General features: G+C 39.0%; 10 non-coding genes and 1 pseudogene across 10 annotated transcripts; all 11 read right to left on the bottom strand.

Moving 5' to 3' along the window:
- Window positions 1-1233: 1233 nt before the first annotated feature.
- Window positions 1234-1424, bottom strand: LOC134849530 (U2 spliceosomal RNA). The gene has a single exon (XR_010163547.1). It is a non-coding gene; the product is annotated as a U2 spliceosomal RNA (small nuclear RNA).
- Window positions 1425-2673: 1249 nt separating this feature from the next.
- On the bottom strand, window positions 2674-2864 carry LOC134849529 (U2 spliceosomal RNA). The gene has a single exon (XR_010163546.1). It is a non-coding gene; the product is annotated as a U2 spliceosomal RNA (small nuclear RNA).
- A 1249-nt stretch (window positions 2865-4113) lies between these two features.
- On the bottom strand, window positions 4114-4293 carry LOC134849778 (U2 spliceosomal RNA; annotated as a pseudogene).
- Window positions 4294-5541: 1248 nt separating this feature from the next.
- Window positions 5542-5732, bottom strand: LOC134849511 (U2 spliceosomal RNA). Its single transcript, XR_010163528.1, has one exon. It is a non-coding gene; the product is annotated as a U2 spliceosomal RNA (small nuclear RNA).
- Window positions 5733-6980: 1248 nt separating this feature from the next.
- On the bottom strand, window positions 6981-7171 carry LOC134849532 (U2 spliceosomal RNA). The gene has a single exon (XR_010163549.1). It is a non-coding gene; the product is annotated as a U2 spliceosomal RNA (small nuclear RNA).
- A 1249-nt stretch (window positions 7172-8420) lies between these two features.
- LOC134849622 (U2 spliceosomal RNA) lies at window positions 8421-8611 on the bottom strand. Its single transcript, XR_010163636.1, has one exon. It is a non-coding gene; the product is annotated as a U2 spliceosomal RNA (small nuclear RNA).
- A 1249-nt stretch (window positions 8612-9860) lies between these two features.
- Window positions 9861-10051, bottom strand: LOC134849649 (U2 spliceosomal RNA). Its single transcript, XR_010163663.1, has one exon. It is a non-coding gene; the product is annotated as a U2 spliceosomal RNA (small nuclear RNA).
- Window positions 10052-11299: 1248 nt separating this feature from the next.
- On the bottom strand, window positions 11300-11490 carry LOC134849616 (U2 spliceosomal RNA). The gene has a single exon (XR_010163631.1). It is a non-coding gene; the product is annotated as a U2 spliceosomal RNA (small nuclear RNA).
- Window positions 11491-12739: 1249 nt separating this feature from the next.
- Window positions 12740-12930, bottom strand: LOC134849411 (U2 spliceosomal RNA). Its single transcript, XR_010163430.1, has one exon. It is a non-coding gene; the product is annotated as a U2 spliceosomal RNA (small nuclear RNA).
- Window positions 12931-14180: 1250 nt separating this feature from the next.
- On the bottom strand, window positions 14181-14371 carry LOC134849486 (U2 spliceosomal RNA). The gene has a single exon (XR_010163503.1). It is a non-coding gene; the product is annotated as a U2 spliceosomal RNA (small nuclear RNA).
- A 1248-nt stretch (window positions 14372-15619) lies between these two features.
- LOC134849278 (U2 spliceosomal RNA) lies at window positions 15620-15810 on the bottom strand. Its single transcript, XR_010163304.1, has one exon. It is a non-coding gene; the product is annotated as a U2 spliceosomal RNA (small nuclear RNA).
- Window positions 15811-16892: the final 1082 nt, after the last annotated feature.

Genomic DNA, 16892 nt, shown 5'->3' with positions numbered 1-16892 from the left:
ATTTTGGTACATGCCTTGAACACAACAATGAAAAAACAGCTCGCATCATAAAAATTTATATTTATCCGACTGGGTTGAGAGCTATGTTGCTCCCGGACCAACTTATGAAAGGTCAAGGGGGAAAGTTGAAAAGAGGTAGCCATAATGACACTTCGCCCTAACAAAACTCCCCTGCTGGCTAGTAAATCTATCGTAAGAGTACAGTAGACTACGTTATAACCATCTGCGTTTGTGCCGTTACATACGACATGGGCTTAACGATGTAGACAAAGACAGAATCTGCGGTTCTGCCTTAGGCATTTGAGTAATTCCGCTTCCATTTATATCCTGACTAGCATATAACTATGTACATTACTTTTAAAACACTCGCCCTCGCGCGAGAGTAGAAATATGCTCTTATACCATGTAAAATTTTGCACGCTCACGTTATAATTTATGCAATTCAAACAAAATTTGAAAAATTGACAATTTTCGAATTTTTTTGGCCCAATGAGTTTTATGGCCAAATCGGCTGGTCAAAACCTACGGAGCGTGTACAGGGTGTCTTAGATGACCATCTATGGCATGATAGCCGCTCACTCAACGTTAGTGGCATATGGTCGAATACCAGCCAGGATACTGATAGATGCTTTTAGCCTAATTGTTGTGATAAACTTATTAAATAGGTAAGTTTTCAAATCTATTTGATAGGTTTCTTTGAATGCACTCTGCGACAGCAGAGAGCACCCCGTTTTTAATGAAAAATGCAAGAAAAAAATTGCACTAACTTAAAAGTTAGCTTTTAGGTCGATTTTCTTCCAAAATGGCCGAATTTCATCTCCCCCCAAAATTTCAACTGATGATTACTCCACGAACACTGAAGCTAAAGAAGTCGTTTTGAGCTCGTTGGAATAGTTCTGAGTCCAAAATTGTGATACGATATTGAAAAAATAAAATTTAGACAGAAAAGAACAAAAAATTTGAAATTTTCGTTTTTTGCACCACGCTCGATTAGGCTTAACTTTTTGGCATCACCGAGCTTTCAAGAACTCATAACTTTGAACTGGTTCGACAAAATTGGTTCATTTTCTCAGTCCCCCAAGATTTGACAATGGTCTTACGATAGAAATAGCAAAATTTGGAAGTGTTAAGTTTTTTGGGCAAGTTATGGCCGTTCGCGCAATTCACCAGTCTCAATTAGACTCTGCATACTGACATCTTCACTCTATTAAGGTAATTTGCAGGTTCAGAATTTTCAGGTGGACTGCTCCCGATGGTAGTGTAAGACCGGGACAATCCGTGAGTCAACTGAAGCAAGCTTCGGTGTTAACTCGGGAAGTAAAAATCAGTTTAATATTGGTGCCAGGCTATGCCCAGCATGCCAGATATTAAGCTGACAAGAACAGATACTACACATGCTCTTAGCCAAAAGGCCGAGAAGCGATAACTAAACCTTTTCCTAATTTTGGTACATGCCTTGAACACAACAATGAAAAAACAGCTCGCATCATAAAAATTTATATTTATCCGACTGGGTTGAGAGCTGGGTTGCTCCCGGACCAACTTATGAAAGGTCAAGGGGGAAAGTTGAAAAGAGGTAGCCATAACGACACTTCGCCCTAACAAAACTCCCCTGCTGGCTATTAAATCTATCGTAAGAGTACAGTAGACTACATTATAACCATCTGCGTTTGTGCCGTTACATACGACATGGGCTTAACGATGTGGACAAAGACAGAATCTGCGGTTCTGCCTTAGGCATTTGAGTAATTCCGCTTCCATTTATATCCTGACTAGCATATAACTATGTACATTACTTTTAAAACACTCGCCCTCGCGCGAGAGTAGAAATATGCTCTTATACCATGTAAAATTTTGCACGCTCACGTTATAATTTATGCAATTCAAACAAAATTTGAAAAATTGACAATTTTCAGAATTTTTTTGGCCAAATGAGTTTTATGGCCAAATCGGCTGGTCAAAACCTACGGAGCGTGTACAGGGTGTCTTAGATGACCATCTATGGCATGATAGCCGCTCACTCAACGTTAGTGGCATATGGTCGAATACCAGCCAGGATACTGATAGATGCTTTTAGCCTAATTGTTGTGATAAACTTATTAAATAGGTAAGTTTTCAAATCTATTTGATAAGTTTCTTTGAATGCACTCTGCGACAGCAGAGAGCACCCCATTTTATGAAAAATGCAAGAAAAAAATTGCACTAACTTAAAAGTTAGCTTTTAGGTCGATTTTCTTCCAAAATCGCCGAATTTCATCTCCCCCCAAAATTTCAACTGATGATTACTCCACGAACACTGAAGCTAAAGAAGTCGTTTTGAGCTCGTTGGAATAGTTCTGAGTCCAAAATTGTGATACGATATTGAAAAAATAAAATTTAGACAGAAAAGAACAAAAATTTTGAAATTTTCGTTTTTTGCACCACGCTCGATTAGGCTTAACTTTTTGGCATCACCGAGCTTTCAAGAACTCATAACTTTGAACTGGTTCGACAAAATTGGTTCATTTTCTCAGTCCCCCAAGATTTGACAATGGTCTTACGATAGAAATAGCAAAATTTGGAAGTGTTAAGTTTTTTGGGCAAGTTATGGCCGTTCGCGCAATTCACCAGTCTCAATTAGACTCTGCATACTGACATCTTCACTCTATTAATGTAACTTGCAGGTTCAGAATTTTCAGGTGGACTGCTCCCGATGGTAGTGTAAGACCGGGACAATCCGTGAGTCAACTGAAGCAAGCTTCGGTGTTAACTCGGGAAGTAAAAATCAGTTTAATATTGGTGCCAGGCTATGCCCAGCATGCCAGATATTAAGCTGACAAGAACAGATACTACACATGCTCTTAGCCAAAAGGCCGAGAAGCGATAACTAAACCTTTTCCTAATTTTGGTACATGCCTTGAACACAACAATGAAAAAACAGCTCGCATCATAAAAATTTATATTTATCCGACTGGGTTGAGAGCTGGGTTGCTCCCGGACCAACTTATGAAAGGTCAAGGGGGAAAGTTGAAAAGAGGTAGCCATAACGACACTTCGCCCTAACAAAACTCCCCTGCTGGCTAGTAAATCTATCGTAAGAGTACAGTAGACTACATTATAACCATCTGCGTTTGTGCCGTTACATACGACATGGGCTTAACGATGTGGACAAAGACAGAATCTGCGGTTCTGCCTTAGGCATTTGAGTAATTCCGCTTCCATTTATATCCTGACTAGCATATAACTATGTACATTACTTTTAAAACACTCGCCCTCGCGCGAGAGTAGAAATATGCTCTTATACCATGTAAAATTTTGCACGCTCACGTTATAATTTATGCAATTCAAACAAAATTTGAAAAATTGACAATTTTCAGAATTTTTTTGGCCCAATGAGTTTTATGGCCAAATCGGCTGGTCAAAACCTACGGAGCGTGTACAGGGTGTCTTAGATGACCATCTATGGCATGATAGCCGCTCACTCAACGTTAGTGGCATATGGTCGAATACCAGCCAGGATACTGATAGATGCTTTTAGCCTAATTGTTGTGATAAACTTATTAAATAGGTAAGTTTTCAAATCTATTTGATAAGTTTCTTTGAATGCACTCTGAGACAGCAGAGAGCACCCCATTTTATGAAAAATGCAAGAAAAAAATTGCACTAACTTAAAAGTTAGCTTTTAGGTCGATTTTCTTCCAAAATCGCCGAATTTCATCTCCCCCCAAAATTTCAACTGATGATTACTCCACGAACACTGAAGCTAAAGAAGTCGTTTTGAGCTCGTTGGAATAGTTCTGAGTCCAAAATTGTGATACGATATTGAAAAAATAAAATTTAGACAGAAAAGAACAAAAATTTTGAAATTTTCGTTTTTTGCACCACGCTCGATTAGGCTTAACTTTTTGGCATCACCGAGCTTTCAAGAACTCATAACTTTGAACTGGTTCGACAAAATTGGTTCATTTTCTCAGTCCCCCAAGATTTGACGATGGTCTTACGATAGAAATAGCAAAATTTGGAAGTGTTAAGTTTTTTGGGCAAGTTATGGCCGTTCGCGCAATTCACCAGTCTCAATTAGACTCTTCATACTGACATCTTCACTCTATTAAGGTAATTTGCAGGTTCAGAATTTTCAGGTGGACTGCTCCCGATGGTAGTGTAAGACCGGGACAATCCGTGAGTCAACTGAAGCAAGCTTCGGTGTTAACTCGGGAAGTAAAAATCAGTTTAATATTGGTGCCAGGCTATGCCCAGCATGCCAGATATTAACAGATACTACACATGATCTTAGCCAAAAGGCCGAGAAGCGATAACTAAACCTTTTCCTAATTTTGGTACATGCCTTGAACACAACAATGAAAAAACAGCTCGCATCATAAAAATTTATATTTATCCGACTGGGTTGAGAGCTGGGTTGCTCCCGGACCAACTTATGAAAGGTCAAGGGGGAAAGTTGAAAAGAGGTAGCCATAACGACACTTCGCCCTAACAAAACTCCCCTGCTGGCTAGTAAATCTATCGTAAGAGTACAGTAGACTACATTATAACCATCTGCGTTTGTGCCGTTACATACGACATGGGCTTAACGATGTGGACAAAGACAGAATCTGCGGTTCTGCCTTAGGCATTTGAGTAGTTCCGCTTCCATTTATTTCCTGACTAGCATATAACTATGTACATTACTTTTAAAACACTCGCCCTCGCGCGAGAGTAGAAATATGCTCTTATACCATGTAAAATTTTGCACGCTCACGTTATAATTTATGCAATTCAAACAAAATTTGAAAAATTGACAATTTTCGAATTTTTTTGGCCCAATGAGTTTTATGGCCAAATCGGCTGGTCAAAACCTACGGAGCGTGTACAAGGTGTCTTAGATGACCATTTATGGCATGATAGCCGCTCACTCAACGTTAGTGGCATATGGTCGAATACCAGCCAGGATACTGATAGATGCTTTTAGCCTAATTGTTGTGACAAACTTATTAAATAGGTAAGTTTTCAAATCTATTTGATAAGTTTCTTTGAATGCACTCTGCGACAGCAGAGAGCACCCCATTTTATGAAAAATGCAAGAAAAAAATTGCACTAACTTAAAAGTTAGCTTTTAGGTCGATTTTCTTCCAAAATGGCCGAATTTCAGCTCCCCCCAAAATTTCAACTGATGATTACTCCACGAACACTGAAGCTAAAGAAGTCGTTTTGAGCTCGTTGGAATTGTTCTGAGTCCAAAATTGTGATACGATATTGAAAAAATAAAATTTAGACAGAAAAGAACAAAAATTTTGAAATTTTCGTTTTTTGCACCACGCTCGATTAGGCTTAACTTTTTGGCATCACCGAGCTTTCAAGAACTCATAACTTTGAACTGGTTCGACAAAATTGGTTCATTTTCTCAGTCCCCCAAGATTTGACGATGGTCTTACGATAGAAATAGCAAAATTTGGAAGTGTTAAGTTTTTTGGGCAAGTTATGGCCGTTCGCGCAATTCACCAGGCTTAATTAGACTCTTCATACTGACATCTTCACTCTATTAAGATAATTTGCAGGTTCAGAATTTTCAGGTGGACTGCTCCCGATGGTAGTGTAAGACCGGGACAATCCGTGAGTCAACTGAAGCAAGCTTCGGTGTTAACTCGGGAAGTAAAAATCAGTTTAATATTGGTGCCAGGCTATGCCCAGCATGCCAGATATTAAGCTGACAAGAACAAATACTACACATGATCTTAGCCAAAAGGCCGAGAAGCGATAGCTAAACCTTTTCCTAATTTTGGTACATGCCTTGAACACAACAATGAAAAAACAGCTCGCATCATAAAAATTTATATTTATCCGACTGGGTTGAGAGCTGGGTTGCTCCCGGACCAACTTATGAAAGGTCAAGGGGGAAAGTTGAAAAGAGGTAGCCATAACGACACTTCGCCCTAACAAAACTCCCCTGCTGGCTAGTAAATCTATCGTAAGAGTACAGTAGACTACATTCTAACCATCTGCGTTTGTGCCGTTACATACGACATGGGCTTAACGATGTGGACAAAGACAGAATCTGCGGTTCTGCCTTAGGCATTTGAGTAATTCCGCTTCCATTTATATCCTGACTAGCATATAACTATGTACATTACTTTTAAAACACTCGCCCTCGCGCGAGAGTAGAAATATGCTCTTATACCATGTAAAATTTTGCTTGCTCACGTTATAATTTATGCAATTCAAACAAAATTTGAAAAATTGACAATTTTCAGAATTTTTTTGGCCCAATGAGTTTTATGGCCAAATCGGCTGGTCAAAACCTACGGAGCGTGTACAGGGTGTCTTAGATGACCATCTATGGCATGATAGCTGCTCACTCAACGTTAGTGGCATATGGTCGAATACCAGCCAGGATACTGATAGATGCTTTTAGCCTAATTGTTGTGATAAACTTATTAAATAGGTAAGTTTTCAAATCTATTTGATAAGTTTCTTTGAATGCACTCTGCGACAGCAGAGAGCACCCCATTTTATGAAAATGCAAGAAAAAAATTGCACTAACTTAAAAGTTAGCTTTTAGGTCGATTTTCTTCCAAAATGGCCGAATTTCAGCTCCCCCCAAAATTTCAACTGATGATTTCTCCACGAACACTGAAGCTAAAGAAGTCGTTTTGGGCTCGTTGGAATAGTTCTGAGTCCAAAATTGTGATACGATATTGAAAAAATAAAATTTAGTCAGAAAAGAACAAAAATTTTGAAATTTTCGTTTTTTGCACCACGCTCGATTAGGCTTAACTTTTTGGCATCACCGAGCTTTCAAGAACTCATAACTTTGAACTGGTTCGACAAAATTGGTTCATTTTCTCAGTCCCCCAAGATTTGACGATGGTCTTACGATAGAAATAGCAAAATTTGGAAGTGTTAAGTTTTTTGGGCAAGTTATGGCCGTTCGCGCAATTCACCAGTCTCAATTAGACTCTTCATACTGACATCTTCACTCTATTAAGGTAATTTGCAGGTTCAGAATTTTCAGGTGGACTGCTCCCGATGGTAGTGTAAGACCGGGACAATCCGTGAGTCAACTGAAGCAAGCTTCGGTGTTAACTCGGGAAGTAAAAATCAGTTTAATATTGGTGCCAGGCTATGCCCAGCATGCCAGATATTAAGCTGACAAGAACAGATAGTACACATGATCTTAGCCAAAAGGCCGAGAAGCGATAACTAAACCTTTTCCTAATTTTGATACATGCCTTGAACACAACAATGAAAAAACAGCTCGCATCATAAAAATTTATATTTATCCGACTGGGTTGAGAGCTGGGTTGCTCCCGGACCAACTTATGAAAGGTCAAGGGGGAAAGTTGAAAAGAGGTAGCCATAACGACACTTCGCCCTAACAAAACTCCCCTGCTGGCTAGTAAATCTATCGTAAGAGTACAGTAGACTACATTATAACCATCTGCGTTTGTGCCGTTACATACGACATGGGCTTAACGATGTGGACAAAGACAGAATCTGCGGTTCTGCCTTAGGCATTTGAGTAATTCCGCTTCCATTTATATCCTGACTAGCATATAACTATGTACATTACTTTTAAAACACTCGCTCTCGCGCGAGAGTAGAAATATGCTCTTATACAATGTAAAATTTTGCACGCTCACGTTATAATTTATGCAATTCAAACAAAATTTGAAAAATTGACAATTTTCAGAATTTTTTTGGCCCAATGAGTTTTATGGCCAAATCGGCTGGTCAAAACCTACGGAGCGTGTACAAGGTGTCTTAGATGACCATTTTTGGCATGATAGCCGCTCACTCAACGTTAGTGGCATATGGTCGAATACCAGCCAGGATACTGATAGATGCTTTTAGCCTAATTGTTGTGATAAACTAATTAAATAGGTAAGTTTTCAAATCTATTTGATAAGTTTCTTTGAATGCACTCTGCGACAGCAGAGAGCTCCCCATTTTATGAAAAATGCAAGAAAAAAATTGCACTAACTTAAAAGTTAGCTTTTAGGTCGATTTTCTTCCAAAATGGCCGAATTTCAGCTCCCCCGAAAATTTCAACTGATGATTACTCCACGAACACTGAAGCTAAAGAAGTCGTTTTGAGCTCGTTGGAATTGTTCTGAGTCCAAAATTGTGATACGATATTGAAAAAATAAAATTTAGACAGAAAATAACAAAAATTTTGAAATTTTCGTTTTTTGCACCACGCTCGATTAGGCTTAACTTTTTGGCATCACCGAGCTTTCAAGAACTCATAACTTTGAACTGGTTCGACAAAATTGATTCATTTTCTCAGTCCCCCAAGATTTGACGATTGTCTTACGATAGAAATAGCAAAATTTGGAAGTCTTAAGTTTTTTGGGCAAGTTATGGCCGTTCGCGCAATTCACCAGTCGCAATTAGACTCTTCATACTGACATCTTCACTCTATTAAGGTAATTTGCAGGTTCAGAATTTTCAGGTGGACTGCTACCGATGGTAGTGTAAGCCCGGGACAATCCGTGAGTCAACTGAAGCAAGCTTCGGTGTTAACTCGGGAAGTAAAAATCAGTTTAATATTGGTGCCAGGCTATGCCCAGCATGCCAGATATTAAGCTGACAAGAACAGATACTACACATGATCTTAGCCAAAAGGCCAAGAAGCGATAGCTAAACCTTTTCCTAATTTTGGTACATGCCTTGAACACAACAATGAAAAAACAGCTCGCATCATAAAAATTTATATTTATCCGACTGGGTTGAGAGCTATGTTGCTCCCGGACCAACTTATGAAAGGTCAAGGGGGAAAGTTGAAAAGAGGTAGCCATAATGACACTTCGCCCTAACAAAACTCCCCTGCTGGCTAGTAAATCTATCGTAAGAGTACAGTAGACTACGTTATAACCATCTGCGTTTGTGCCGTTACATACGACATGGGCTTAACGATGTAGACAAAGACAGAATCTGCGGTTCTACCTTAGGCATTTGAGTAATTCCGCTTCCATTTATATCCTGACTAGCATATAACTATGTACATTACTTTTAAAACACTCGCCCTCGCGCGAGAGTAGAAATATGCTCTTATACCATGTAAAATTTTGCACGCTCACGTTATAATTTATGCAATTCAAACAAAATTTGAAAAATTGTCAATTTTCAGAATTTTTTTGGCCCAATGAGTTTTATGGCCAAATCGGCTGGTCAAAACCTACGGAGCATGTACAGGGTGTCTTAGATGACCATCTATGGCATGATAGCCGCTCACTCAACGTTAGTGGCATATGGTCGAATACCAGCCAGGATACTGATAGATGCTTTTAGCCTAATTGTTGTGATAAACTTATTAAATAGGTAAGTTTTCAAATATATTTGATAAGTTTCTTTGAATGCACTCTGCGACAGCAGAGAGCTCCCCATTTTATGAAAAATGCAAGAAAAAAATTGCACTAACTTAAAAGTTAGCTTTTAGGTCGATTTTCTTCCAAAATGGCCGAATTTCAGCTCCCCCCAAAATTTCAACTGATGATTTCTCCACGAACACTGAAGCTAAAGAAGTCGTTTTGGGCTCGTTGGAATAGTTCTGAGTCCAAAATTGTGATACGATATTGAAAAAATAAAATTTAGACAGAAAAGAACAAAAATTTTGAAATTTTCGTTTTTTGCACCACGCTCGATTAGGCTTAACTTTTTGGCATCACCGAGCTTTCAAGAACTCATAACTTTGAACTGGTTCGACAAAATTGGTTAATTTTCTCAGTCCCCCAAGATTTGACGATGGTCTTACGATAGAAATAGAAAAATGTGGAAGTCTTAAGTTTTTTGGGCAAGTTATGGCCGTTCGAGCAATTCACCAGGCTCAATTAGACCCTTCATACTGACATCTTCACTCTATTAATATAATTTGCAGGTTCAGAATTTTCAGGTGGACTGCTCCCGATGGTAGTGTAAGACCGGGACAATCCGTGAGTCAACTGAAGCAAGCTTCGGTGTTAACTTGGGAAGTAAAAATCAGTTTAATATTGGTGCCAGGCTATGCCCAGCATGCCAGATATTAAGCTGACAAGAGCAGATACTACACATGATCTTAGCCAAAAGGCCGAGAAGCGATAACTAAACCTTTTCCTAATTTTGGTACATGCCTTGAACACAACAATGAAAAAACAGCTCGCATCATAAAAATTTATATTTATCCGACTGGGTTGAGAGCTGGGTTGCTCCCGGACCAACTTATGAAAGGTCAAGGGGGAAAGTTGAAAAGAGGTAGCCATAACGACACTTCGCCCTAACAAAACTCCCCTGCTGGCTAGTAAATCTATCGTAAGAGTACAGTAGACTACATTATAACCATCTGCGTTTGTGCCGTTACATACGACATGGGCTTAACGATGTGGACAAAGACAGAATCTGCGGTTCTGCCTTGGGCATTTGAGTAATTCCGCTTCCATTTATATCCTGACTAGCATATAACTATGTACATTACTTTTAAAACACTCGCCCTCGCGCGAGAGTAGAAATATGCTCTTATACCATGTAAAATTTTGCACGCACACGTTATAATTTATGCAATTCAAACAAAATTTGAAAAATTGACAATTTTCGAATTTTTTTGGCCCAATGAGTTTTATGGCCAAATCGGCTGGTCAAAACCTACGGAGCGTGTACAAGGTGTCTTAGATGACCATTTATGGCATGATAGCCGCTCACTCAACGTTAGTGGCATATGGTCGAATACCAGCCAGGATACTGATAGATGCTTTTAGCCTAATTGTTGTGACAAACTTATTAAATAGGTAAGTTTTCAAATCTATTTGATAAGTTTCTTTGAATGCACTCTGCGACAGCAGAGAGCACCCCATTTTATAAAAAATGCAAGAAAAAAATTGCACTAACTTAAAAGTTAGCTTTTAGGTCGATTTTCTTCCAAAATGGCCGAATTTCAGCTCCCCCCAAAATTTCAACTGATGATTTCTCCACGAACACTGAAGCTAAAGAAGTCGTTTTGGGCTCGTTGGAATAGTTCTGAGTCCAAAATTGTGATACGATATTGAAAAAATAAAATTTAGACAGAAAAGAACAAAAATTTTGAAATTTTCGTTTTTTGCACCACGCTCGATTAGGCTTAACTTTTTGGCATCACCGAGCTTTCAAGAACTCATAACTTTGAACTGGTTCGACAAAATTGGTTCATTTTCTCAGTCCCCCAAGATTTGACGATGGTCTTACGATAGAAATAGCAAAATTTGGAAGTGTTAAGTTTTTTGGGCAAGTTATGGCCGTTCGCGCAATTCACCAGTCTCAATTAGACTCTTCATACTGACATCTTCACTCTATTAAGGTACTTTGCAGGTTCAGAATTTTCAGGTGGACTGCTCCCGATGGTAGTGTAAGACCGGGACAATCCGTGAGTCAACTGAAGCAAGCTTCGGTGTTAACTCGGGAAGTAAAAATCAGTTTAATATTGGTGCCAGGCTATGCCCAGCATGCCAGATATTAAGCTGACATGAACAGATACTACACATGATCTTAGCCAAGAGGCCGAGAAGCGATAACTAAACCTTTTCCTAATTTTGGTACATGCCTTGAACACAACAATGAAAAAACAGCTCGCATCATAAAAATTTATATTTATCCGACTGGGTTGAGAGCTGGGTTGCTCCCGGACCAACTTATGAAAGGTCAAGGGGGAAAGTTGAAAAGAGGTAGCCATAACGACACTTCGCCCTAACAAAACTCCCCTGCTGGCTAGTAAATCTATCGTAAGAGTACAGTAGACTACATTATAACCATCTGCGTTTGTGCCGTTACATACGACATGGGCTTAACGATGTGGACAAAGACAGAATCTGCGGTTCTGCCTTGGGCATTTGAGTAATTCCGCTTCCATTTATATCCTGACTAGCATATAACTATGTACATTACTTTTAAAACACTCGCCCTCGCGCGAGAGTAGAAATATGCTCTTATACCATGTAAAATTTTGCACGCTCACGTTATAATTTATGCAATTCAAACAAAATTTGAAAAATTGACAATTTTCGAATTTTTTTGGCCCAATGAGTTTTATGGCCAAATCGGCTGGTCAAAACCTACGGAGCGTGTACAAGGTGTCTTAGATGACCATTTATGGCATGATAGCCGCTCACTCAACGTTAGTGGCATATGGTCGAATACCAGCCAGGATACTGATAGATGCTTTTAGCCTAATTGTTGTGACAAACTTATTAAATAGGTAAGTTTTCAAATCTATTTGATAAGTTTCTTTGAATGCACTCTGCGACAGCAGAGAGCACCCCATTTTATAAAAAATGCAAGAAAAAAAATTGCACTAACTTAAAAGTTAGCTTTTAGGTCGATTTTCTTCCAAAATGGCCGAATTTCAGCTCCCCCCAAAATTTCAACTGATGATTTCTCCACGAACACTGAAGCTAAAGAAGTCGTTTTGGGCTCGTTGGAATATTTCTGAGTCCAAAATTGTGATACGATATTGAAAAAATAAAATTTAGACAGAAAAGAACAAAAATTTTGAAATTTTCGTTTTTTGCACCACGCTCGATTAGGCTTAACTTTTTGGCATCACCGAGCTTTCAAGAACTCATAACTTTGAACTGGTTCGACAAAATTGGTTCATTTTCTCAGTCCCCCAAGATTTGACGATGTTCTTACGATAGAAATAGCAAAATTTGGAAGTGTTAAGTTTTTTGGGCAAGTTATGGCCGTTCGCGCAATTCACCAGTCTCAATTAGACTCTTCATACTGACATCTTCACTCTATTAAGGTAATTTGCAGGTTCAGAATTTTCAGGTGGACTGCTCCCGATGGTAGTGTAAGACCGGGACAATCCGTGAGTCAACTGAAGCAAGCTTCGGTGTTAACTCGGGAAGTAAAAATCTGTTTAATATTGGTGCCAGGCTATGCCCAGCATGCCAGATATTAAGCTGACAAGAACAGATACTACACATGATCTTAGCCAAAAGGCCGAGAAGCGATAACTAAACCTTTTCCTAATTTTGGTACATGCCTTGAACACAACAATGAAAAAACAGCTCGCATCATAAAAATTTATATTTATCCGACTGGGTTGAGAGCTGGGTTGCTCCCGGACCAACTTATGAAAGGTCAAGGGGGAAAGTTGAAAAGAGGTAGCCATAACGACACTTCGCCCTAACAAAACTCCCCTGCTGGCTAGTAAATCTATCGTAAGAGTACAGTAGGTTACATTATAACCATCTGCGTTTGTGCCGTTACATACGACATGGGCTTAACGATGTGGACAAAGACAGAATCTGCGGTTCTGCCTTGGGCATTTGAGTAATTCCGCTTCCATTTATATCCTGACTAGCATATAACTATGTACATTACTTTTAAAACACTCGCCCTCGCGCGAGAGTAGAAATATGCTCTTATACCATGTAAAATTTTGCACGCTCACGTTATAATTTATGCAATTCAAACAAAATTTGAAAAATTGACAATTTTCGAATTTTTTTGGCCCAATGAGTTTTATGGCCAAATCGGCTGGTCAAAACCTACGGAGCGTGTACAAGGTGTCTTAGATGACCATTTATGGCATGATAGCCGCTCACTCAACGTTAGTGGCATATGGTCGAATACCAGCCAGGATACTGATAGATGCTTTTAGCCTAATTGTTGTGACAAACTTATTAAATAGGTAAGTTTTCAAATCTATTTGATAAGTTTCTTTGAATGCACTCTGCGACAGCAGAGAGCACCCCATTTTATAAAAAATGCAAGAAAAAAATTGCACTAAATTAAAAGTTAGCTTTTAGGTCGATTTTCTTCCAAAATGGCCGAATTTCAGCTCCCCCCAAAATTTCAACTGATGATTTCTCCACGAACACTGAAGCTAAAGAAGTCGTTTTGGGCTCGTTGGAATAGTTCTGAGTCCAAAATTGTGATACAATATTGAAAAAATAAAATTTAGACAGAAAAAAAAACAAAAATTTTGAAATTTTCGTTTTTTGCACCACGCTCGATTAGGCTTAACTTTTTGGCATCACCGAGCTTTCAAGAACTCATAACTTTGAACTGGTTCGACAAAATTGGTTCGTTTTCTCAGTCCCCCAAGATTTGACGATGGTCTTACGATAGAAATAGCAAAATTTGGAAGTGTTAAGTTTTTTGGGCAAGTTATGGCCGTTCGCGCAATTCACCAGTCTCAATTAGACTCTTCATACTGACATCTTCACTCTATTAAGGTAATTTGCAGGTTCAGAATTTTCAGGTGGACTGCTCCCGATGGTAGTGTAAGACCGGGACAATCCGTGAGTCAACTGAAGCAAGCTTCGGTGTTAACTCGGGAAGTAAAAATCAGTTTAATATTGGTGCCAGGCTATGCCCAGCATGCCAGATATTAAGCTGACAAGAACAGATACTATACATGATCTTAGCCAAAAGGCCGAGAAGCGATAACTAAACCTTTTCCTAATTTTGGTACATGCCTTGAACACAACAATGAAAAAACAGCTCGCATCATAAAAATTTATATTTATCCGACTGGGTTGAGAGCTGGGTTGCTCCCGGACCAACTTATGAAAGGTCAAGGGGGAAAGTTGAAAAGAGGTAGCCATAACGACACTTCGCCCTAACAAAACTCCCCTGCTGGCTAGTAAATCTATCGTAAGAGTACAGTAGACTACATTATAACCATCTGCGTTTGTGCCGTTACATACGACATGGGCTTAACGATGTGGACAAAGACAGAATCTGCGGTTCTGCCTTGGGCATTTGAGTAGTTCCGCTTCCATTTATATCCTGACTAGCATATAACTATGTACATTACTTTTAAAACACTCGCCCTCGCGCGAGAGTAGAAATATGCTCTTATACCATGTAAAATTTTGCACGCTCACGTTATAATTTATGCAATTCAAACAAAATTTGAAAAATTGACAATTTTCGAATTTTTTTGGCCCAATGAGTTTTATGGCCAAATCGGCTGGTCAAAACCTACGGAGCGTGTACAAGGTGTCTTAGATGACCATTTATGGCATGATAGCCGCTCACTCAACGTTAGTGGCATATGGTCGAATACCAGCCAGGATACTGATAGATGCTTTTAGCCTAATTGTTGTGACAAACTTATTAAATAGGTAAGTTTTCAAATCTATTTGATAAGTTTCTTTGAATGCACTCTGCGACAGCAGAGAGCACCCCATTTTATAAAAAATGCAAGAAAAAAATTGCACTAACTTAAAAGTTAGGTTTTAGGTCGATTTTCTTCCAAAATGGCCGAATTTCAGCTCCCCCCAAAATTTCAACTGATGATTACTCCACGAACACTGAAGCTAAAGAAGTCGTTTTGGGCTCGTTGGAATGGTTCTGAGTCCAAAATTGTGATACGATATTGAAAAAATAAAATTTAGACAGAAAAGAACAAAAATTTTGAAATTTTCGTTTTTTGCACCACGCTCGATTAGGCTTAACTTTTTGGCATCACCGAGCTTTCAAGAACTCATAACTTTGAACTGGTTCGACAAAATTGGTTCATTTTCTCAGTCCCCAAAGATTTGACGATGGTCTTACGATAGAAATAGCAAAATTTGGAAGTGTTAAGTTTTTTGGGCAAGTTATGGCCGTTCGCGCAATTCACCAGTCTCAATTAGACTCTTCATACTGACATCTTCACTCTATTAAGGTAATTTGCAGGTTCAGAATTTTCAGGTGGACTGCTCCCGATGGTAGTGTAAGATCGGGACAATCCGTGAGTCAACTGAAGCAAGCTTCGGTGTTAACTCGGGAAGTAAAAATCAGTTTAATATTGGTGCCAGGCTATGCCCAGCATGCCAGATATTAAGCTGACAAGAACAGATACTACACATGATCTTAGCCAAAAGGCCGAGAAGCGATAACTAAACTTTTTCCTAATTTTGGTACATGCCTTGAACACAACAATGAAAAAACAGCTCGCATCATAAAAATTTATATTTATCCGACTGGGTTGAGAGCTGGGTTGCTCCCGGACCAACTTATGAAAGGTCAAGGGGGAAAGTTGAAAAGAGGTAGCCATAACGACACTTCGCCCTAACAAAACTCCCCTGCTGGCTAGTAAATCTATCGTAAGAGTACAGTAGACTACATTATAACCATCTGCGTTTGTGCCGTTACATACGACATGGGCTTAACGATGTGGACAAAGACAGAATCTGCGGTTCTGCCTTGGGCATTTGAGTAATTCCGCTTCCATTTATATCCTGACTAGCATATAACTATGTACATTACTTTTAAAACACTCGCCCTCGCGCGAGAGTAGAAATATGCTCTTATACCATGTAAAATTTTGCACGCTCACGTTATAATTTATGCAATTCAAACAAAATTTGAAAAATTGACAATTTTCGAATTTTTTTGGCCCAATGAGTTTTATGGCCAAATCGGCTGGTCAAAACCTACGGAGCGTGTACAAGGTGTCTTAGATGACCATTTATGGCATGATAGCCGCTCACTCAACGTTAGTGGCATATGGTCGAATACCAGCCAGGATACTGATAGATGCTTTTAGCCTAATTGTTGTGACAAACTTATTAAATAGGTAAGTTTTCAAATCTATTTGATAAGTTTCTTTGAATGCACTCTGCGACAGCAGAGAGCACCCCATTTTATAAAAAATGCAAGAAAAAAATTGCACTAACTTAAAAGTTAGCTTTTAGGTCGATTTTCTTCCAAAATGGCCGAATTTCAGCTCCCCCCAAAATTTCAACTGATGATTTCTCCACGAACACTGAAGCTAAAGAAGTCGTTTTGGGCTCGTTGGAATAGTTCTGAGTCCAAAATTGTGATACGATATTGAAAAAATAAAATTTAGACAGAAAAGAACAAAAATTTTGAAATTTTCGTTTTTTGCACCACGCTCGATTAGGCTTAACTTTTTGGCATCACCGAGCTTTCAAGAACTCATAACTTTGAACTGGTTCGACAAAATTGGTTCATTT

The sequence above is a fragment of the Symsagittifera roscoffensis genome, chromosome 6 (genome assembly GCF_963678635.1).
Source record: "Symsagittifera roscoffensis chromosome 6, txSymRosc1.1, whole genome shotgun sequence".
NCBI lineage: Eukaryota > Metazoa > Xenacoelomorpha > Acoela > Convolutidae > Symsagittifera > Symsagittifera roscoffensis.
Note: the sequence above shows the minus strand (reverse complement) of the source record. Positions and strands in the feature narration are given on the sequence as shown.